Consider the following 25,501-nt stretch of genomic DNA (forward strand, 5'->3'; position numbering starts at 1 on the left):
ATATTCGGGCTGTTCTAAAAGAGGTCTTTGCGCGTGCACACGCACACACGCACACACACACACACACACACACACACACACACACACACACACACACACACACACACACACACGTGTGCTCAGACTGAAGCCAAGCGCGGTGGTCGGGTAAGAGAGGAGAGTATAAAAGGAGGCAGAGGAAGACTTTCCATTCATCCTCCTAGCTGAGAGACGGCAGGACCTCTCTTGCTTTCTTCAGCTTCCTGAACCTCGGACTCTCTCCCTCTCTCAAGAGAAGTTCGAGTTCAGCAGGGATTTTTCAGGCTTCCAGCAGGTCCACTTGCTCGGAACTCTTTGTGATGTGCACATTTTTCCCGGGCACATATGAGAAACTAATGATGTTTCATCCAGGCCTTGCACCTCCTGAAAGACAACGAAAAAGACATTCACGCACGCAGGGAGACAAGTGACAACAGAAAGGGAACACAAGGTGTTACCATGGGATTCAACTGGTGACAGGAGAAGCAAAGTGCACTGTGGAGGACCTTTTCCTGTTGAAGTCAAACTTTGTTGGATGTTTCCTCAGAAGGAATTACGTTCATAATTTCACACAGAGGAAAGTGAGGATGAGGATAAGGTCATCCATCCTCTGTCATCCACTGGGGCCAAGTTAAAGGAGTGCTGTTTACATTTGTACGGACATCAACAGATGTGGAATTGGTAAGTGCGGCTTTTTGTCCAGCTGAAAAACTTTCCATAAGCTTGGCAATGTTGTTTTATGAGACATGCATGTCACATGATGCGCTTTGTTCTTCATACTGAAATACAAGCGAGTCAATGTTGCTTACATCGCACAAGTTCACAACACATGGAGCAAGTCTAAAATGACCCAAAGGAGGAGAAGCGTGGCAGTCAATGGATGGATTGGACCGTTCAAATGCAGCGTTGTGGCTCTTTCAATAATCCGCTAGATGGCAGCACCACCTAACCAACAACTCAATGGCAGCAAAGTGTCCTCCGCGTGCCCTTACAAATGCATAGTTTGTATATTGTGTACACAAACACACGCATGCGTACTCTTCAAAGTGCTTTAAAGCTACATAAAATTACAAGGAGGTAAACACAAATCACTCCAATAAACATACATTTATTTCATGAAAAAATAGTTCACTAAATAAAAGCATGGTGTGCAAGCTCAAACACTTTGGGTTGTCATACGCACCACTGAATAAAACTATTTTCAGCCTGCAGTATCGTCCAAGTTGAGACTGTTTCAGATTTTAGCAGCATAAAACTCAAACACACGCCCACTTTGTTTCGACCTGACTCTTAGGGCCCTATTTCCTCGATAGGCACAGGAGGGCAGGAGGGAAGGCAGTCTCCAATTGCCCATGCCATATGACTACATCATTCTCAAAGGGACATTTTGCAAGTTAACTGCATAAAGGCACTTTTGCGGGCGCCAATCTCAGGCACGGACCCAGTGAGTCAATTTCTGCTTCAACTGCCCTGATTTTAAAGGGAATGAGGGGAGCCGATTTGATTCCATTGCCATGTTTTTCATTCATCAGTTTGATCGGTTTCATCATAATTTGAACTGATCGAGTGCACAAGCGACAACATGTAACTTGTTGATTGACCATCTGAATCGATTGACTGGAAGTCTGCTGGTTCCATCCCTCAACGATAAACAACACTGGGTACAAAAATAGGCCCCTTGGTATCAGAAACCATTCACTGAGATTCTCAGAAGTACCTTTGTACTCGACAACGAGGAGGCTTGTGCTCAAGAAGAGCTGTTTTGGACAGCAACATAAAACCAATGCAGAAACCTCTCCGAACTGCATGGGCAAGTATGGTCATATTTCCTGCAGGGTCTAGTTAGTAGGACTAAAACCACAGCATTCTGAATGTACTGCAGCTGAATTTTACTGCACCTCAATGAGCAAACCAGTTACAGTCGTCAAACTTGCTGGAAACAAACGTGGATTATTCTCTCCTAGTCATCTTTAGAACTGATTCATTTGATTTTGACAATGTTTTTGATTGTAAAAATGCCCCAAACCCAAGCTTTTGAGTCTCCTTTTGGAGACACCAACAATATACTGACATTGTCGAAGTGGCATGATCACAATTTTTGACAGCTGTTCTAAAACTGAGTTGAAAAATTCAGCTGTGGCCTCCAATTTTCAAGCAGTCGGGGTTTCTAAGGAGGCGTTGGCTTCCACTCAGGGTCCTGATTTTGAACAGCGGTTATAAAATTGAGTAAAAAAATCATATGTAAGGATTTGTGATCTCGGGTTTTTCAACAGAGTTTCAAAGGAGGGGTTAAAAGGTGAATTTGGTTTTGAAGCAGCATTCCCAGCGTTACTACTTTTAAACCCGAATTTGAAACCCAAACCCGAGTTTGAGACCCCACTAATTTTAAACCCCAAAGCACTTTGAAATCCTTACCGTCCATTGAAACGCCACTTTGAAACCCAAACGCTAATTTAAATACCTACTTTGAAACCGTGGACCTATTTAAAAATATCAGTCGCCCTATGTATGCACTTTAGCCGTCGAGATGCCCAAGGACCAGTTGCCCCACAATCTATCACGTGGAAACGGATCGTGATGAATACCAACGCACACTCAAACACACCACTTTATAGTTTGACGATAGCTTGAGGGCAGTGGACAAAGAGGATGTTTTTCCTCATTTCAAGATGCTATTATTCTTATGAGTTGCGGTGCTTTTGAAAATGTATAAATGAGGCTTTCTCTCGAATAGTGAGCGAAAATGGAAATTGTATGTCTCGGTTGCAGCATATGTATAATAAATGACCACAAGAGGGCGCTTGAGCTCCAGCGACTTGAACAGGCCAGACACTGCTGGTGGTTTGGAACAGGTCGCGCTTCAGTGTTTTGGCTCGTGATCACATTGACTTTTGCATCGTGTTACATTTCATATAATATCATCTAAATATAATCCAAAGCAACAAAGAACTTCGAAATTAGATATTTAGGCTGGTCACTATTATAGGGACTAAACTGATTGATGATATAGCTCAGATAAATCTGAACAGAAAATGTGTACCAGAAGCATTGCAACAAGCTTTCCATGTCCACGAATCTCACCCAGGCCCACTCACACAAAAGCCTTAGATCAAATTTTTTTGTGGTGTTGGAGACACAATTAAAAAAAAAATTTTTTTTTTGCTTTCCATTACAAAAACTGTCTGAACCACAATTTCAACTAATTCGATCAAACTAAAAGAGAACAATGAAGTAGCATGAATAAATATATTTCCAAAAATATAGAAGTATAGATTTTTAGATCCCTCCCTACTCCAACACACCTAACTCAATTGATCATGATCGTTTTGGGCTTCTACTGAGCTTGTTTGATGAGCTGATCATTTGAGTCAGGTGTGTTGAAGTAGAGAGGGATCTAAAACAGGCATGATATGGTTCTGGAGGAACCAGAGTTGCTTACCCCTGCCTGAGGAGTTCACCTTGTAGTACCCCCCCCCCCCCCCCCCTTAAAAACCTATGAATTTAAATATCTAGTAAACTAACAGTTTCTTGTGGCGATGAAGCTTCAGCACCATGGCCAGCGACTGTCACACCATCCACAAAGTACTTTCAACATAATTTCTGATCTTTTGGACAAAAGTACTTGACACAAGTGTCAATTTAACAGATTTGTGATCTCCCTTGCCAACTTTGCCTCAACCACCCACGGAGGTCAACTTGCAGCACTTGTGCTTCAACCTCCGATATGGAGTCCAGCAATTCAGTTGCTTCTTCCGCCATGTTAAGGACTATGTGCCTCTCGTGTACCGAGAATGAGAGGCAAGGTCGAATTGATGGCGAATCAAGTGGGCCGGGGTTACATCCACACCGGCGCAACACGCCTCTTTTTGAACTACTCAAAGCTACAGTACATGCGTCGGTGAAAAACATAAAACTTGGTCTCACTTACCGCTTCACAGAGTTGGACTGCGCCTTGTGCTAGCCTTGCACTGGACCTGAAAATAGCGTCCCACAAGTTTTTAAATCAATTCATGTGATCATGCTGTATTTCTGTGCTTTTCTTCTAATAATTTTTGTACGTATAATCATTGAAGAATATTTTGGATTTAGCAGAGAATTACCTTCGCCATTTGGGGTTTTGTTTTACTAGACGTGATTGAAGTTTTTCTCAACCAATCTAGACACATGCTGCCTTCGCAATTTCGACCTAACCTTTATAATAGGTATCACATGAGCAAGACAACAAATGATTTGCACGCCTCTCATGCTCAGCAGCTGCATGCTTCTTTGTTGTCTCAGCACTCACTAATTAATATGATAAATAAGATGCTATTTAATTGGAGGGAGTCATGACTGGCACATGCATGAGGACAGGCAAAGATAAGCGAGCTGTTTGAGGCAGTACCCCCCCCCCCCCCCCACTTCCTGTCTGATTGATGACTTTTTTTTTTTTTCTTTAGATACCGGACAGCTAGGAATAGCAGCTTTGCATTCAGCCACATTTCTATCAAGCGGTACAGTTGAGTTTATGGATTTGCAGATTTGGAACGGCTTCAATGGACAAAAAAGCAATATGGCACGGATCAATTGTTTTGGTGAAGTGTAATAAACCAAGCTACTGTTTAGTGATAATGGAGTTGTAGTTTAATTACAATTTGGACACATCTATTCAGGGAAAAATTGGACTTGTGCAAATTTCGGACAAAGTTTTCCCTGCATATCGCCTCATCTACGGAGCAAGAAAGTCGGTCATATCGCTGACAGCTTTGCCTCAAGCGTCCATGTAGTATAATAGAAGGAATGTACTGTGATCTCCTCATCCTCAGATAATCCCAGCTCCATCTGGATCCCAACAAGAAGCCTGCGGGGAAGTCGCTTCTGTTTTTCTGCGCCACCTAATCCCCCGCACCATCATTCCCACATACCGCTTGTGTCTGACAAGATCAACATCGTTGCACATGTGTGCTTGTTGAGAGAAAAGAAGAGTATTCAACACATCTTGGAGATCTATTTTAACAGCGTCTGGCTGGACACTCCCAACCTGTCCAGACAAATGCTGCGCCTCCACAATGATTTCCTCCTCCTGACATAAACTGCTTGTGCGCAAGCGGCAAGCGGAGAAGAAAGACGAGGAGGCTTGGCGAGCAGAGAAGCGAGGATATGAAAAGAGATTAGTGGTTGAGAGGAGTCAGAAAAGAGTGGTGAAAAAGAAGAAGAGGAGCAACGATATAGACGATGATTGCGAAGAGCTGGTGAGGCTGTAGATGAATTGTACAGAGAGAAGAAAGATTACACAAATGTTCAACCGTGCAACAAGTTGTCAGATGACACGGTACACGGAGGGTGTAGCAGTAGATGGCAAGGAGAGGAGGGATCAAGAAAACCGAGAGCATAGGACGAGGACAGCGGCCTTTTAAGCTGTAATGAGAGGCCAGAGAATGATAAGAGACTCTCATGGGAGAAGTGACTGTTGCTGCACTCCTTGGCCGGCTGACAACTGTAATTAGCCAAACTCCACTCTGGCTATTATTGATCGTCCCCTGCCCTCGCCTCCCCCGACACTGGGCCTTCGTGTCACCTCGACGCGCTCTTGCTGGTTGACGGGGTAGTGCTTGATTGAACCCTTCTCAGCATGAGAGTCGTTCACACCAGCGACGAGCATCCGCTCAAATAAAGGTACGTGGTGCCTGCAAAACAAACACAGTGGGGTCATGGGACCCATTTTCCTCAAGTAGGAGTGTGTGTGTGTGTGTGTGTGTGTATTTGGGTGTGCTTGAAATCTGCATCAAAACACCTGATTTGGAGAGTGTGTCGGCAACATGCGGGGTGTTTGCATATTCTCCTCATATATATACATACATTATATGTTTAAGAGGGTGGCTACTCCTTCCCACTCAGTGTTGGGACATAGATTTTAGCTATGCCAACTTCACACACACACACACACACACACACACACACACACACACACACACACACACACACACACACACACACACACTCACACTTCCTTGTCGTAACTGTCTGTGTACACGAGCTATATCAGACAAAGTTGCTCTTTGCAGTGGCACTGCCAGGGATATTGGGCCCATGAAAAGAAATCTTCCTGGACTCCGCTACAGCCAGTGATGAAGAACTAAGATTCAGGGGAAAATGAGAGAACCCCTGCTTGTCTCCAAGATGGTCATCCAACTCCTGAATGATTAATAAAATGGCTGAATGAATCCATCCAATTCTTTTGTTTGTTTGTTTATTTTATTGAACATATAAAAACACAATACAACAATAAATTGACAAAAGTGAAAGCAAGCAAAAATTGTAAAAAAGCAAAGAAAAAACCAGTCATCATCACAATTCTATGTTCAAAGGAGTAGGAGGAAGTAAGAAACTTATCTAGTCCTACCCCTTGTTCTGTAGCAACATATGAGTTGATCCTTTTTCAATACAAAAATAAAAGAAAAATCAACATTTCATCAATGCTTTTATCCTTATATGTACTGTACTAATCTCTCTTTACAGTTCTTGCATATTTTTATATCGATTTTCTCATATTCATAATTCTGATGTATTACTATATGTTATAGATATATCAAATTTATCAGCTTAACTCTGATTTGTGTAGTTTTTTTGTACTAATCTTTTGAATTTGTTTTTGAACTCGACAAGCAATTTACTGATTTTCAGGTCCGTTTCAAAATTATTCCACAGATTGACACCTATTACTGATACACTCCTTTGCTTGATGTTTGTTCTTGTTTTGGATTTTTTGTATAGGTTAGTACCCCTTAAATTATAACAACTTTCTTTAATTTCAAAAAGCTTCTGGATGTTTTGGCATAGGAGGTTATTATGTACTTTATACATTAATTGGGTGATTTTAAAGTCAACCAGGTCATATAATTTCATTGTGTTTGATTTGATGAATAGTGGATTTGTGGGTTCTGTATATTTAGATCTATTGATTATTCTGATTGCTTTTTTTTTGTAGTTTTCAAAATTTTGTCCCATCTTTTATTTTAGGAGACGTCATACATACACAAACATAAACTGTATGGCTAACACCTGACTGCATGGTTGTTTCATTGTTAGAATGTTTGCCTCACCATTTCTGAGAACATTTGGGTTTGGTATTCATACCTCAACTTCGGCCTTCCTGTGTGGAGGTTGCATTTTCTCCCCCTGCTGGTGTGGGTTTTCTCCAAAGAGTCCGTTGGAGAGACTGTGAACGTGAATACTTGTTTGTCCATATGTGCCCTGCCATTAACTGGCAACCAGTCGAGTGTGTGCACTGCCCCTCGCCCAAAATCATCAGTCAGCCCGCATAGGCTCCAGCATCAAATGAGGGAAAATAGAAAACGAATGACTGGCTCCTCCTTAAATCAAAAAAGCTCTACTAGGAGGGAAAATTCAACATGCCCTCATTTGTCTATATTTTTGTGTTGCACACCGCACAGAAAATCAGATCACACACATACAGGCATGTGATAAGCGATGCTAGACTGAAAAGTAAGTAGTGCTGCACTTTTTCAGCAAGAATTGGAAGGGACATTGCTCAAGCCTTGCTCCAGGGCACCTTGACAGTGGTCAGAAAGCAAACAAGCATCCCTCTCAGATCTAGTCATCTTATCTATCGATCTATCTATCTATCTATCTATCTATCTATCTATCTATCTATCTATCTATCTATCTATCTATCTATCTATCTATCTATCTATCTATCTATCTATCTATCTATCTATCTATCTATCTATCTATCTATCTATCTATCTATCTATCTATCTATCTTTTTTAAAAGGTCAATAGATTTTCTTTCATTGGGCATCTTCAAATGGCGGACTGCACATCATGCGCACATTGTTTTCTCACACGCGCCGCAGTCACAGACTGTGTACATGCTACTCAGCTTCAGTACCGTCATCGTGCTTGTTGAGCCAATTAAGTGTCACCTTTTAAAGTCCACAAACTATATGCCACCTCTTAACCACTAATTGTGTTCTTCTTTTCCTCCTCTCCTTTTTAAAACGAATCTTGTGTATTTGATCTTCTCAGCATTCTCTATACACACTAAGAATAAGATGAGTTACTTGGCTTCTCCTCACTTGACCACAAACAATGCAAAGAGAGCAAAACTCTAGTAATAACAATTATTAGTGTGCGACAGACGGGCCTTCTTACTGTGACAAAAACCCGAGGAGGACTCAAGTGAAATTGAAAATGTCAGCACTATAAGTGTGGACGCTAATCAGACATGCTGCCATTATAACAGCAAGGTTAAATACCTGCTGGCATCATCACCTTCAGCCAAGATAACATCCAAGCTACAAGACCTTGCACGCACACACACACACACACACACACACACACACGCACACACGCACACACGCACACACACACACACACACACACACACACACACACACACGCACACACATGCACACACACATACACACACACGCACACTCCGAGGATAAATATCTGATTGTGTGCCCAAGCACTGACAAAGGACCGATGAGGGATCTCCAACATTCATGCATCTCCTGTCGTCGCCGTACATGCAGCGTCCCATCGTGCCATTGAGTAAGGGGGAGGATTTACAAGTCACGCCAGTGGTCTCCATACGTACACCAAAGCTCTCTTTTGTTCCCCCCATCACCTGTTCCAGATTTATGACACCCAATTACGAGCAAGTGTCCTAACAGCATTCCCCATTAGCCTATCAAATGCTTTAGTGCTTGTTCCCTCAATGGGTTATCTGGCCTTTCAGCATGGCCATAGCCAATTTACGCCTCCCCCACAAGACCATGCGAACAAAGACCTCGCCGCTCTTCTTTTTGTTTTGTTGCAATGCTCCTCCAAGACAGGTAATTAAAAAAAACTGAGTTTGTGGTTAATTTGTGAGATAATTATCTAAATTAAACTGCTTTCTCCTCACATGGCGGGCAGGGGTGTGTGAAGAGAGGGCTCTTTCTATCTCATTCTCTTCCTCGCCTGACGAGGGTGGTCACAAGAAACAAAGACGCTAATGACACCTTCTCCTTTCTCTCTTTTTGTTTTCTCCGCCTTATTTTGCCTGCTCTTTTGTTTTATCAGCCTGACAATTAAATGAAGATGGAGGAGTGGATGTTTTACTTCCAGGTGCCTTTGTCCCATCTGCATTGTCTGGTAAAGCCAATAAAATATCAATTCTGCAGGTGGCCAATGAAAGCAGCAAAAAAATTATTCAGGACCCACACCAAGGTGGCATTTGACCTCTAGCACCTCGATGTAAAATACTGCTGTCAGCAGGAGGTCCATACATGGCCCTTTGTAGACACAAATTTCACAGAGAAGAACATAGAGATGGACACTGGAAATATTTAGAATTCTTTTGAATTAGCCGTTACTGTGTTAAAGAATCTGATATGGAAGAATCTGATATCATATTTGTATGAACATGCCAGCATGGAGATGTAGCTGGTGACTGTCTGACTTGCTCAATCACCCCTCCACCACACACACACACACACACACACACACACACACAGATAATTGATGAAGGAATGAACGCTCACTGTCAAATGTGGTGGCACGTTGCCATCAGGCCCTGACAGGAAAATAACACTCTTCAAGGAAAATAATACACTCATTCTGCTGTCGGCGCTCACAGAATATGGCTCGCAGACGATGCTCGCGCGTGTGCGTGTCCGCCTGTGCATTTGTGTCTGTGTGCATGAGTGCATATGTCTAAAAGCCCTCGTCACTGCTGTCAACCTGAGTACAAAGGATCACTTTATATGATTAGTATGCATCTCTGAATAACATACTGCACAAAAAGCCCTGCCCCACTGGATGCTCCACGCCAATTAATGGATTAAGAAATTATTTCCAGGCAAGCCTTGTTGTGAGACAGCAATGATATGTGGCTGTTGTGGCTGCTACTAGCCACATGGCCAATTTCTCACTCAGCAACTTGGTGTTGAATTCCGAAAGTAACTTCAAGTAGGCCGCCTCAAAATGTGTACATTCCTGTGTAACACACTTAATAGCAAGTGCGGGTTGAACAAATTCAATCCGTATGACAGTGTGAGTCTCATATTTGGTCGAAAGCCAAAGGAAAAAGATGTATCTTCAAACGAGTTTTAAAAATGGACAGGGATGGGGCTCGCCAAGTATTTGACGGAAAGTCAAATATTTGCATTCATTTGTGCTTTTCATTGACTGTTTTTCAATTTCTTATATTATTAATTAATGTCATGTGTAAAGTACCTTGTAACAGCTCCAGCTGTTGTGAAACACGATTTGTCAATAAAGTTGTACTGTACTGTATTGCATTGTGTTGTGTTAATTTCCTTTAAAAAAAAAAAAATTGAAACATTTGGATTATTGATAGCCGCAGGACACAAGCCCGCAGTTGGGGGCCCCTCCATAGCAAATTGAGTAAAAGTCGAGGAATAGGTCACCCGTCGGCAATTGCCCCCCTTCCGCTGATAATACATGAAATATTGCCGGAATATATAAATGTAGCGCAGGTAGTAATACACAAGGGATGAAGAGATTCGTTACAATGATGTCATAAACAATTTTGCAACTCTGAAAGTAAGGACGATAAAGCACCTAACTCACTGAGTGACACAGGTTTGCAAGTGTGTGGACACCTAAGGAACGTGTTTTTTTTTTTTCGTCAGGCTCGTTCAGTGCCACAAATGGTCGTTTTCTTCGTGGCTTTTTAAACCTGACATGGAATGAACTTAAGTGGCCTCCAAGTACGGAGAAAACCTTTAATCTGAGGGGAGCAAGCAACATATGTAGCATTATTCCAACATGTGGTTGAAGCAAATCTCTGAAATAATTCAGGCTGTATTTGTCATTCCTATTTAAGAGCGAGAGCGTCAGCTCAGTGCTGCAGGCCAGTATTTAGCATGCGGCGGATGAATGGAGAAATCCTATCCATCACATTAACACACTTTGATAGCAGCCTGGCACTTGGAGGCAGCTTCGTCTGCAGGAAGGCTCTCATATGCCAGCGGCCCCGGCATTTGAACTGTTGCACGCCACTTATGTCTTCCGCTTTATTTATAGAAACTATTTCAGTGCTGAAGTGTGGGTGGCAGATGTTGTCTTTCATATGTTTTTTTTTTTCAGCAAGACTGTTTGCTCTTGGCCTTTCCCCTTTTATCAAACATTGCATTTGAAAATTGACTGTGACCACACCATTTGTTGAACTTGAAATATCCAACGCAACTTCCTGATGCTGCACAAGTAAACCGATTAGTGACGAAACGTTTCTATGGAAAACCCATGATTAAACAATTAGTATTACCCGTTTCAAACTGTAATTAGCATTCGTAATGAATTTGGCTTCTCTGGGGGTACCCGGCTCATGAGCCAGCTCCTCTGGAATGCAATGCAGGGATGTCGCGCTGCTTTTTGTGCTCACGGTTTCCTTCGGAGGGCCGTTATGTCTCTCAACCCATATAAATGTATGATCGCCTGATGTTATCGCTTTTACACAACAAATTGATGGATAACTTGTTTTGAAATTAGAAGCCAGGAAATTGTTTGTTCAAATATGTTTCTGTTTATTTTAAAGGGGGTATTGGTCACCCCAAACAATCTTGCAGTAGCTCATATGTCATTGTTGTGAAATGAAGACAATTTGCAAGAAGCATGAAATCAACGGACATGATTTGCCTTCGCGGGCCACATAAAATGCTGTTGAGGGCTACATCTGGCTCGCAGGCTTTTTTGACTTTGACACCTGTGATGTAATGTGTCCAGGGGTATTGTGGCATTGAGTAAATTCAGGACAACTCCTGAACAGCCAGAAATTCAAAGCTGACATGGTCTGGTGTTACTTTTTTTTTAAAAGGTCAATAGATTTTCTTTCATTGGGCATCTTCAAATGGCGGACTGCACATCATGCGCACATTGTTTTCTCACACGCGCCGCAGTCACAGACTGTGTACATGCTACTCAGCTTCAGTACCGTCATCGTGCTTGTTGAGCCAATTAAACCGTTTGTTTTCCAGAACAAATTTGCAGCATGCCTTGCTCTAAAGTTCGGAGGCCAGCTCAAACCCGCTGCGTGTCCTGTGTTGCAAGACAGTGATTTGAATTACACTAAGCATCCCTTCCATACTTTTACTTTTTCTTCGACCAAACATATCCATTGAACCTGGCGGTCAGAACCTCAACAACATAGCAGAAATGGCAGCCGACTGCAGCAAAGTTACAGAAAAGAAGAGCAAATGAATGTTCCCTACTAATAGCATTGACTTGGGTGGCAAAGTGAAAGCGATAGAAAATAATTTTCTTTTTCACTTGAAATATGCATCGACCTGTTGTGATTGTTATTTGAAAGTGAGGTATGATTTTGAAGACGATGAAACCGAACCGTTAGAAATAGAATCCCTCCCAACGTTTAAAAGTAACTTCAATATCATTGATGGATCAATGAAAGCTTTCATTTTTAATTCGATGGTTAAATCATTCATTGCCCTCAAGTCATTTTGCTTTTGTCTCCAAACACACATGATCCAAGCGTGCCCAATATAAGGGTCAACAACAACATACTGCCACTGTTCCCATCAGTCGAGCATTTTCATCACTTTCCTGATGGAATCTCCTCTTCCTATTTTGTTGCGATAGGTTGTCATTCATCTCCCTCTTTGTCATTCCTCTGATCTTCTGCTCCCATTTGAGCATCAAAGGTGTTGAAGAGGTTGGCCATCTTGGGATCCTTCCTCACAATTCCCTTCATCTTCTTCAAAAGGAGGATGGTGCAAAGGCCAACTGTGTGTGTTTCAAATCTCTTGACTGAAATACTCCTCACACTTTGCAATGCTTGAAACCTTTGGAGCCTGTCGTACACACACACACACACACACACACACACACATGGTATTAAAGGTCAATGAAGAAAGACTTTGGAAAACTGTCATGGGTGACGATTTCTCAATCTGTTTCCTGTCCTTATGCCAAAATGATAGAATCACCGATCCTGGAGGATGATCATTTTGGAGAGTTAAATATACTTTATTCAAAATAAACGTGTTTGGCAAAACACTAACAAAATCAAAGCAAGAAAGAAAAAATTAGGCTAAAAAAATGATATACCGGTATATAATTTATAGCTCACTTCTTGCTCATTTTAGCAGATGGCAGCAATGAACTCTTTTGTGTGTCTTGCGGGGGGCTACACATACCTCCCAATTTTTGTAGCTCTAGACCAAACCTACCAGGATTGGATATTGTTTTTCCAATGTAGGTGGCGTGACAAAGTCTTTGGGCAGTATGCAGGGTACACCCTGAACTGGTTACCAGCCAACCGCAGGGCACACACAGACGAACAACCATTAACGCTCACAATCACACCTCAGGACAATTTAGAGTGCTCCATCCATGCAAGGGAGGGAGGAAACTGGAGTCAATATTTATTTATTCATGTTTTATTATTTGGGGGGTAAGAGGGATGAGCCAACCTCCATTTTTTGCGATAAATATTTTTGGTCAGTTTTTCCCCATTTTTTGGGGGGTGGGGGGGGGGTCGATTACTTCTTTTCAACACATTTATAACGGGTGTCATTTCATGTGTGGATTTTTGCTATTTGCAGCCCAGCCTAGTCTCTATCCCCTGCAAGTAGTGTGGGTTCTCCATATACTGCAATATGTACAAATTCAATCAATCAATCAAACTTCCATAAAAATGCAACTCAAAGTGCTGTGCAGTTAAAAAAAAAAATCAAAATTACAACACAAGAGCAGGACACACCCTGGCCACAACTCACACAGATATACAGTGAATCCTCACAAGAATGCCAATGCTTGCGCGCGCGTGCGTGCACACACACACATAAAACATGCACACACATCCCGATGGTGGATGGGGAGCTGATCCACGCTGAATGACTGCAACCACCCCTCCCAGCATGGAGGCCCCCCAAGATGAAACGGTGAATCTTAAAAAAAAAAAAGTAAATTCATAAAATAAATACATCAATAAATAAAAAGACTTACCTTAAAAGAATTAAGATAAGTATATAAATAAGTTATTCGAAAGCCAAGCTAAAAAGATGTGCCTTAAACTTCCTCTTAAAAACATCAACAGTCTCTGCAGACCTAATAATCTTCCTTTCAATGATAATAATAAGAACAATTATAATAATAATAGTAGTAAAACAGTTATCGTATCTATTCAAAGCAACAAATTAATCATGTACTGTATGTCGTTATGTTAGCATTGGGACTTTAGGGTCACACTGCAGACATCAATTTGTCTGTTGGATAGGATCGAGGTCAGATCATTTTCTTTCCACAATCAAACTGTTCAAAGACTGAGACCATATTTTTATTATCTATTTTCATGCTGACACAGAAGAAGAAAGCATGAGCAATTTATTTACCTTTTCCAAGCTGCCCCTGCGGGAGGTCAGATGTTTACTCAAGACAACACCACAATGACACACTTACAAGAGATGCAGTATTGCAGGCAGAAGTCTATTGACTGTAAATAAGTACATCGAAGCAGCATTACATTGGCTCATGGTACATTTGCCACTTGAAGCCCTTTAAAGGCTGTTTTTTTGTAAGCGAGCAAGGCCAGAACTTGGACAGACACTGTGCACGAACACCAACACACACACACACACGCGCACGCACGCACGCACGCACGCACACACACACACACACACACACACACACACACACACACACACACACACACACACACACACACACACACACACACACACACACACACATTCTAACCTTGAGCCTAAACCTATTCCTCATCTCTGCGGAAGTGCGCTGAGTGAATAACCTCGATAAAGGCTTTTTAATAGACTGCATTGTATGGGTACCCTGGTGTGGGGTGGTAATATTGTGGGCGGGGTGATTCCCGATGGGAGAACCGGAGAGGGGAAGCAAGTGAGAGATGGGAGCCCGGCACACACAAAACTCCAGCGGAGCATCGCTGCTCAAATTGCTGTGCCTGCGCTCCTGATCCTTATATACATGTAAATGCCTGTTTGCAATCCAAAATGAACAAGGTCTTGGGCAAGAACAACCCAGATACGATGAGCTTGGTCAGAGGCAAACGCTACAACTCGGTGATGTACTGGCGTTGTCTCTCGGATGTGTGAATGAAGACGTTTATTACAACAGACTTGGAGGATTAGCCAAGGGCTTAGGCCATTCTCATGGTAATGTTCACAAGGCTGCGAGTGCACAGATAAACGCAAGCACTTACCTTATCGAAATACACAGAACTGTAGGAGTTTTGCTTCACTGCGGTGACATACTGAACATACAAATATACGCTCACAATTCTAACTAAAGAATCGTGCGGCCATCAATGGCACCTGAATGTAGCATAGGCATCTGGGTTTTGTGGGTTCTGCTGCCTCACAGCAAGAGGGCTTTGCCTTTGAATCTCAGCTCAGATCTGCATGTTGAACTTCTCTCCAGGTACTTCGGCCTCATTATACAGTCACAAAAAAAACTAAACAAAAACAAACATTTCGCATATGTTAAACCTTGTGTTGTGTTCCGATCAAATTTGACCGTTTTAAAAGTTTTATCTCTGAAAGTGGGTCGCTGATGGTGGCACTGCGGGATCAGTGGTGGTGTGGATGTGGATGTGAAAGGTTGTTTGTCTCTGTTTGTAACCTGTGACTGACTGGCGACCAGTTCAGGGTGTGGTCTGCCTTCTGGCCAAAGTCAGCTAGGCTCCAGCAACTCACCGCGACCCTGTTCGGGGTAAGCGGTGTTGAAAACGGATGAATGGATCTCTCAAAGTTGTAGTTCATTTGTTCAGACTGACCTAAGATTTCATGACTTCATCTCACGAGAGGGCATACAATGATATAAGTTGTGTTTAACTTTTGTACACTTTTTGTGTTCCCACTCAGAAATGACTGTTCATTATAAATGAATGGGGGAGACAACGATTAGTGTAATAACTGAGCTCAGGCACACACACACATGCACAGAATACTCACACAACTCATTCTATGCTTTATTCTCCTTTTTATGCCTGTTGTATTTATTGCATGTGATAAAGTGATGATGGCAGCCTATCAGCTTTCACATAATAATGAAAGCATTTCAAAACAAGGCAGCGGACGCTCTCAAGTTACTTAAGGGGTGTTCACATGGCGCACATTTGCATCCGTGCTGCACCCATCGATGTATTCTGTTGCGATATATCTTACACCGGTGTAAATTTTGTGGAGCGTTCACACATATAAAGCTGCTGACTAAAGAGAAGCGTGTTGACCCTGGTGCATTCACACGGCAGTTTCTGCGGCCGTGCAATACGATAATCCATCCATCCATTTGCCGAACCGCTTGATCCTCACCAGGGTCGCGGGTGCAATACGATAATAATACGGAAATAAAACATGCACGTGCGTAATGTGTACTTCCTTTTCCCCGCCTTGTTTGTGACATGTTAGTGTCTACTTGAGCTGCTTTTTACTTCTAACTGGGTCAGTTCAGGTGGGGGACAGAGGTGTTCAGGTCAAAGCTAGGCTAGAGGGTCTAGTTTTGACCTGATTACTGCGCTCACTTAGCTGCTTTTGTGTTAGGAATAGGATTGCCCTCCCCACCCCCACCCCCATTGAAAAATAAAATCCATTGGATTTAGTTAATTTGAACACGTACTGTACATTGGCTGCAAATGATTTTAAAATGTTGTCACGTTTAACGTAATTTTAATCACGAGCAACCGAAAATCAAGTACTTTTTTGTTCAGTGCATCAACTGCCAGACTTTCCCGCAGGGGTAGAAATGTAACGGTTGGATATACGGATGTCTCCCCTGCCACCTTCGATTAAGGCCACTGTGGGAGAAGCGCACCTGCACAGCTGATGGGAGACAATGCCAGCGCTTCCTCTGTGAGATTGATTTTCTCCATTAAAATGGCATCTTTGTCTACCAACCTTTGTTATGCTAAAGAGAAGATGGAAGATTTCCAATCCAATTTGGACTGAGTTGCAGGCCGGTCAGCAATATGGGCCTCCATTGTCCCGACCAAGTCCACTGGGATGGGCGCGTGTGTCTCCTGAACGCCAATTAAGGTGGACAGAGAGACAAACAAGGTGAATTGACAGGCAAGAGAAAGGTATCCATCGTCCTCTCCGTCTCATCGCTGAAAAAAAAAAAAATCAAAGTGTAAGAGAGGGGAAGGAGGATGAAGAGGAGAGGCGAAATAACCCGTAACTCACCGCGTTGGAGGCCCTAGCTCTAGTAACGACGTTCAGCAATCTTATCTTAACATTTAATCATGTGCTTCTAGACTTTTGAATGCTGACATGTCAGAGCAAAGGTTTTTTTTATGTGTTATTGCATTTTTTTCTTTCAGTTTATACAGTTGTTAGTTTTGCACTTGCAATTTTAATCCACTTAAACACCTTCTAGTGTTGTTGTGTGCGTAGGACTGAGATTGGTCGCCTTGCCAAGAGGTTATTTAAAAAAAAAAAAAAAGACAAGCACCAAACCTTAACATTTCTACAGGTGCTATTGGAAACTGCAGTATTGTAGTTTCTGAGACTCCCTCCCAGATACAGTTGGAGCAGGAGATGTCCATCCCTCTGATTCTCAACTGCAACTCGAATTCACCGGTGGCTAATTTTCAGCGTCGGCAATAATGGTATTCTCGGTCGGTAATAATTCTATTCTTTTATTCATGGAGTAATCTAAAAAGTTATTTTTCCCGTAGTTGAAACGCCATTCCGTCTCATTTTTAGGGGTGTCAAAATTAGCATGGTTAAAGCAAGTCCCTTATTTGGAAAGCCTAGTATTTGAAGAATTCTGGTCTCAACTCAGCAGACAATTCTTCTCGAGTAATGCATTGCACAGCAGCCAATATACACAATGTTTGAAGAAGAAATAGGAGGAGCCAATTGGACTGTGAGGTACCACCACCTCTTCCCAGCTTCAGCGGGATGCACCTGGTAGGCTGCTCTTTAGCAGTTAGCACCAAGCTAGGTTTCTAGAGCTCCCAAAGTGGTCTGGATGGGCACTCCCAGACTCCTTTGAGAGCCAAGAGCCAAGTGCATGTCCATCTTGTCACTTGAGTGACACCAAGTCATGACTGGAAGTCATGCAAAAGTTTATGGGGTAGAGGAATAAGGTGGATTTTATTTAGTAACTCCAGAAGATAGCTTGTGCAACATCATCAATTTTATTTATCGCTCGTTTGATGGAAAGCTGCATCACTAATGTCAATGCGCATTTGTATAAAACCTGACAAAATAAAGGAATACAACACTGCGCAAAAGCTTCATCCATCCATCCATTTTCTGATTCACTTATCCTCAGGAGGGTCGAGGGGGGTGCTGGAGCCTATCCCAGCTGTCTTCGGGCAGTAGGCGTGGGACACCCTGAACCGGTTGCTAGCCAATGTTTAGCACATCCACCTCACAGTGCTGAGGTGCAGGGTTTGATTGCAGCTCCGGCCTTCCTGTTTGCATGTTCTCCCCATGCCTGCGTGGGTTTTCTCCGGGTATTCCGGTTTCCTCCCACATTCAAAAAAAAACATGATTGGCAGGTTAATTACACATTCTATTTTGTCCCTAGGTGTGATTATGAACGTGTATGGTTGTTTGCCTATGTGTGCCTGCGATTGGCTGCCAACCAGTTCAGGGTGTCCCCCGCCTATCGCCCGAAGTCAGCTGGGATAGGCTCCAGCACCCCCCGTGACCCTTGTGAGGATAATGGGTGAATGGGTGGCAGTCGGGAACAGGTTATTATTTGCAATGACTGCCTGCGGACAGCAAGTAAAAACTCAAATTCAATTGTATTTCTTTCGATTTCACTGATTGTTTCTGGCATGTCAGTACTGACAACTTCCAATCAGTCCACGCTCTTTAATTTTATTTTTCCTTGAATCGTCATGTTATTGATCGAGTGCTCAAGCAGTAGGATGTTTCTTTGGCATCGCACTTGACAGACATGTTGATGTGGACAGGCCTTTGATGGAGACCTGGCAGTTGAAAGAAGTATCGTCTTCCAGCACTTCACTTCAACACATCTCAACGTCACTTTTTTTTTCACTTTATAGCGCTGCGTTCTACACCCCCAATCACAACTGCGATCCCCCCCACCCCCCTCCCTCTTAGCATGGCTGGTGACAGACGGCTTAATAGGATTTAATAAGGCCCATTTGCATGTCAGCCTTTTAGAGGTTCTGCAAGAAAGAAAGGCAATGGGAGGGATGCGGTGGAAAGAAGTAGCTGCTGTGAAAGGATAGAAAGTGTAGAAAAGGGGGGGGGAAACGAGGAAGGAAGGAAGGAAAGATGGATAAATGCATTGATTTAAGGACCCACTTCTTGTTTCATTAATGCTTCAAGGCTGCTTAAATAGATGAGCAGCGACACCATAAACTTTAGGGTGCAAAATATCATATGTTATGAGTTTTCAACATGCATTCTTATTGCCATTTAGCAGAAATGTGAAAAACGATCCTTCTCTAAAAATGGATAAAATACTGTGAGGCAAAATATTTGCATTTCGCCCATTTACTTTATGACAGCTGCTTTTTGTCTGTGTGTGTGCGCATGTAATTTAAGATTTCTGATGGCCGCTGATGTTTGTTTGTGACGCGTGTTGTTGTGAACACACACACACACACGCGCGCACACACACACACACACACGCGCACACACACACACACACACACACACACACACACAATTTATGGAGTGTTTCAATGAATTATAGCTATCTCTAAATTTGCACGCACAATGTGATTACTCAAAACTATCTAAATCCAGCATGTGGTGGCAGGTGCAAATGGCACCGCGGTGTGTCACCATGACAGGGTGCTCCAAGCGATGCGATGGGTAGAAGGGATCTTTATAGCTCATGTACACATTTTTGAAATACCAGAAACAACAATTATTGCATCATATCATCTCTCAGCAATGCAATTTTGGAACTTGTGAATGACCTCAGGCAGGGGTCTCAAAATCATTATTCTCACGGTTTCTTGCAGACTTCGAACCCAAACAAATGTTTCATATCCTCATATTATTTCATAAAGGCTCCTAAATTAACAAGCGGTAAGCCAAACAATGCGCGTTCAAAATCATTTTCACAGGTGTTGATAAAAATTTACCAGCAGCCTGTTTGGCCGCTGATACATGAGGTAATGGACGCTGTCCATGCATCATTGACACATTTGAGGAGACGTGCTCACTTCCAGGTGCTAATCTAGCGCAGCGGTTCCCAGCCTTTTTTCCAATCATGTACCCTTTTCTGCCAAGTACCTCCTAATCAGTGACAAGCATTTAAACTTAAAGTGCTGTGCCATCAGTGTCTGATTTTTAAAACTTTGAAACTCCATTTGTAGTCATATCTGGAGAACTACTTGGTAATATAGTAAAAAGAAAGACAAAACAAAAAAAAAGAAACAATTAACTTCATCATCAATAAAGATGTTTGCACATAAAAATAATCATACAAAATAAAGTGTTCTCCTTAGGACAGATCTGTTCTCAAGGTGGAAATCACTAACTTAAACAGACACTGAGAAAAAACAAAACAAATATCGAAGTATCCATGTATAATTAAAAAGAAGAGTAACAACATTACCAATGGTCAACACTGCACATTTTTGTACAGAATTTATTTTTTGGGCCTTTAGTGGGACAGTTTAGTTAGACACTTGGGCTTGTGCTTCACTAAGGATCTTTGTCATTCTTGGTGGCAATTGTTCTGATCAAGCTCTTTTATTTATTTTTTGCCTGGATATATTTTCAGTATAAATATAAATATATTTTGAAAACCCACGTATCCCAGAAGTGCTTTAACGCACCCCCTGGGGTACACATACCCCTTTTTGAGAGCCACTTGTCTTTGCCATCACGTAAAACTTTTCAGGAACGACGTTGTTAACACAAATGACGAATTAACTTCTAATTTACTGCGGTTATCCAAGTGACAGCAAAAGGATCAAAGCATCATATCTCATTTATTGAGCCATTTGCTGTAACATAGTACATGCAGGCCACTGTGAGCATTGACTTGCAGTGCTTATTTTGGCACACTTAACTCTGTTCAGAAGACACAATAACCACAGAATAGAATAGACACCCATCCATCCATCCATCCATTTTCCGAACCGCTTGATCCTCACTAGGGTCGCGGGGGGTGCTGGAGCCTATCCCAGATATCTCCGGGCAGTAGGCGGGGGACACCCTGAATCAGTTGCCAGCCAATCGCAGGGCACACAGAGACGAACAACCATCCACGCCCACACTCACACCTAGGGACAATTTAGAGCGTCCAATCAGCCTGACATGCATGTTTTTGGAATGTGGGAGGAAACCGGAGCACCCGGAGAAAACCCACGCAGGCCCGGGGAGAACATGCAAACTCCACACAGGGAGGCCGGAGCTGGAATCGAACCCGGTACCTCTGCACTGTGAAGCCGACGTGCTAACCACTCGACTACCGCCCCAGAATAGACACCCAAAAGGGGAAAAAAAGACAGTTGTGTGCAAAAAGGAAACCTTCAACTAATTTAACCATAAGTAGACAAGATGAACTTCATAGCGCAAGCCTTTATTGTCACAACAAATTTGAGCTTTTGAAAACATCATAAAGAACCCATAATCAAATAATAAGAATGACAAGCATATGCTACTAACTGTAGGATGATGGTAAATGTTCCCACGAATGTTCCCCGTGGCTTCTCTCGTGGCCGGGTGCCTCGCATGGGCGGTGCGGGAGAGGGAGGGAGAAAGAGCGCCGATTTGTGACTCGACGGGGGAGCCAAGCATTGAAAAACAAAGAGAAAGGTGGACAAACTACCTTCATTGATTCAATGATGCAATAGTTAAGTCGTCTCGCCGAACGTATAAACTCCTTTGTAGAACTGGCTCACTGGTAAATTTTGTTTAAATACAACCCCCCCCCCCCAAAACAACAACAACAACACAATACATAATACCAAAACCTGCACACCAGAAAGTTAGCTTGAATAGCTTACCCTTCGTCTTTAAGAAGTCACAACTTTAGATGACATTCCCACCTTGAAAAGCATCAGTTCCGTGCGACTGAAAATGCCTCTTCAAAAGAATGAGGTTACTGTATTTTTCCTTCAGATTATGTCCTGTTAGCTTGAATCCAACGGAAACCGTAAGCCTCCGAATCTTCCCACCGGAAATACATAAAGAGCCGCTGTTCATGGAGTATATTGTGTCAGTCAGATATTCTGTACGCAGAGTTGGGCATCGAGTCTCGAGAATCGATTGGAACAGGACTACATGTATTCACCCGGAAAATGATGGCATTTAAAATGTCCTCATCCTAGGTTGTGCAAATGCCTGTATTTCCCACTACACTCTAGAGCACTCGTTCTCAAGCAGTGTGCCGTGGCGCATTAGCGTGCCATGAGAGATCATCACATGTCATTCACGTCTGTGGGACTGAAAGGGATATGACGGTGTTTCATTTGTATTTTTTTCTTTTGTATTTGGCTGCGTGTCAGTTTGCTGATGCCGTTTGACTGTCGCCGACGACTCGCACGGACTGGGCTGGCATGAAATACGGCAGCTCACTGACGGACTCACGGGACGCATGATGCCCACCTTACTCTGAAGAGGGGGGCTTGGTAACAAAAATCCCGTACAATATTTCCACGTTATTATTTCTCCATATGACATTTTGAGGAAATTTTGGTCGAGATTTTAGCAGCAATCATAGAAGTTGACAAACAAGATTTGTTTCCGCAGGCCACATAAAATGAAGTGGTTCAAAAGCAGTGATCGAATGGCTGACTTGGAGCCAGTCTCCTTTCACAACAGTCTCCTGTCAACTCGGAATTTCATTGTGACCATTTTTTTTTCTCCACACACTGTGAGGATGGTGAGGGATTGGCTACGACCAGAGGAGTTGTTGTGTGTTTATCCCAAATTTAAATGCAAATTACACATGATGCGCACTTGTGTTTGCTGGTTTAACCAAATTATCAGAGTGATTTATTTATTTTCTGTAACTCAGTATTACATTTATTTGTCTTCCACTGACACTTCCAATTCCATCACTTCATACTTCCCTTTGGGGTACTGTCCCAATTCTCCCTAAAAAAAAAAAAAGAAATCATCACAACTACCCTCTGATAGAGAAGGCGGTCGGTCTCCAACATTTTTGCACCTGCTGCCAACTTTGGCCCATAAAGTTTCCCTTTAGAGTCCATTTCCAGTGCTTACAATACTGACGTCTTCAAGCTGAGGTAACATGAATTCATTTCCTCATTTGTACAAACACACGGCCCACTTGGCTTCCCTTTCTTCTGTTGTGAACTAAACCATTGTTTCTCGACTGTCAAGCACAGAGGCTGGAGCGGCACACAACGCCGCCTCCGGAATTTGATCGATCAAAGTGCGAAAAAGCAATTTGGTTTCCAATACAATACGCTTACCAAAGGTATGTCCATTTTAAGAAAAATTTAACATGGCCGGATTAAGATTTGGTTTTACATGCATTAAAAAAATGCTTTTATTCGATGGACTGCATTTTTATGTGCATGGAAACATATTGACTATGCTCCAGTAGAGATGGGGGACTGATCCTTTTCGTGTTCCAAGAAGACTCCACCTCTCTTTTTTCGTGACTGACACCCCCTCTTTGAATACCCTCTCGCCATCTGTGATTCGACCACATTCCACCATCCTCCAATTTTGTCACTTTCACACAATGTCAAGTGCAGCGTGCTCGAATCAATGAATCGAAATATATACACGGCGAGTGTATTTTGTGTCGACAGTCGATCCGCCTGGTTTGCCGAGAGATTAACGCTGGTAAATCCTCTCTTTTTTTGTAACACCCCTCAAGTCTTCTTTCCCACAAATGCGAATGCTTCCCTTCCGTATGAGCTGATGAGTGGCACATTGATGCTTGTGTCTGATATGGACTCAAACGATTATGGGGTGGGCTCAATCGCCAGCTTGTCTCAAGGCCACGTTGAGCTCGGTGTCATGCGCAAAACTGAGAGAGCAACAGTATTGACTCCCTGACTGCACTCGCATCGGTCCCTGGGCATGGAACATCTGGTGGACTTCTTGGAACCTGCTCGTCATGCTGTACGACGGAGAGCTGCAGAAGCAAGATTCTTGGAACTACCGTACTCACTGGTGCAAAAGCTCAGGCAGACAACCATGTTAAAGACTAATTGACAAGCACTTAAAACAAGTCGTAATTAGTGCATGGCTGGTAATAATTGGGCAGGCAGTCTGAGCACTAATTAGCATTAGAAGAGAAAGAAAATAGCCTGCGGTGTACCTTAGTGTGTGGATAGATGATCCCCACGGGAGGGCACTGATGAAGTTGCTACTTTCAAGAAACACACTGGGGCTGGGGGAGAGTAGAGGCGAGCAAGGGGGCGAGGAGGAGGGTGGGGGGTCTTTTGTCATGGTGCATGGTCTGCGGGTGGCCCTCTGCAGGGGGGGTTGGGGGCGATGGCAGGTGTATGTGTGTGTGTGTGTCTGAGCTGAACTTCTGCTTTACAGAACTAATTGATTCTGCGGCCCCTTTTTTTTTTTTTTATCCGCCCCCATTCATCCCACATGCCAATTGTTTTGCACTCAAACATTACTAATACATTTCCCACCTGCTGCAGGGACACTCAAGTCACAAACTTGTGTCTTAGCGGGTTCCTTTCCACCCCTGCTTCCACAAAGATCGCCACTCATATCGTGTGCATTTCCGAACACGCTACAAACTAATGGTAGCAGTTTGAAACTAAGCTGTATGCGTGGAGAGAACTTTGCCACTGTGCATTCTCTAATTGTTGGTTAATTAAATGAAGTATCGGGCGGATTTGGTAAATTATGAGCAATTGTCCCCGAAGGAGCTTTAACAAGGTCTTGATTGGTGCCTCCAGCCACATCCAGTGGCAGCAATGATCCTTCAATTAGTACGGAAGAAGAGTCCCCGCCGTGGATGAGGGAACCACAGGTCCTGGAAGGGAAGGAAAAGGTTCAGGGAAAAAAAGAAACACAGCTCTTAATTAATCAGTGGTGGGACTTGGGCAACGTAGTTATCTCGAAAATTTGCATTTGTTCATCTCTTGAAGACTTTGTTGGAAATGTTCCCCCTTCTTCTGCTCTAGCATGTCAGGGTCCATATAGACCGGGGGTCGGCAACATGTGGCTCTCGAGTCGCATGTGGCTCTTTAGCGCCCCCCAGTGGCTACGATAGTTAGCACGCTGCAAAAGTGCATCCCGTGCCTCATTCATCTTTGTGGCTGTTTTGGCTGTTGCTCATTACGGCATGCGTGTATAAGAGTGTGCGCGAGGTTGGTTGTTCAAACAGTAGATCTTCCGTCAAAAATGTTTGGGCACCCCTCCTCTACAGGATGAACTGCAGGGGGAAAAAAACTATTAATTATGAATGCGCATTTGGTATTTGTAGCCAACTTAGTCATGTTGATAGCAGACTAATACAGTAAATATTCCCATCCCCGGAATTCTATGAAAAGGAATATCCTTCGCCCGTAATAAAAACCTACGCATTAACA

The 25,501-nt window shown here is 42.9% G+C and overlaps 1 protein-coding gene across 1 annotated transcript in view; it reads left to right on the plus strand.

Moving 5' to 3' along the window:
- Positions 1 to 218: 218 nt before the first annotated feature.
- Positions 219 to 25,501, plus strand: part of sox1b (SRY-box transcription factor 1b) — a 59,178-nt gene continuing 33,895 nt past the window's right edge. The window contains exon 1 of the mRNA XM_086126956.1: positions 219 to 699. The gene's annotated coding sequence lies outside the window, so the exon portion shown is untranslated. The remainder of the gene's footprint in view (positions 700 to 25,501) is intronic.

This window comes from Hippocampus guttulatus, chromosome 1 (assembly GCF_054856545.1).
Source record: "Hippocampus guttulatus isolate MCC_2025c chromosome 1, RoL_Hgut_1.0, whole genome shotgun sequence".
NCBI classification, from domain to species: Eukaryota; Metazoa; Chordata; class Actinopteri; order Syngnathiformes; family Syngnathidae; genus Hippocampus; species Hippocampus guttulatus.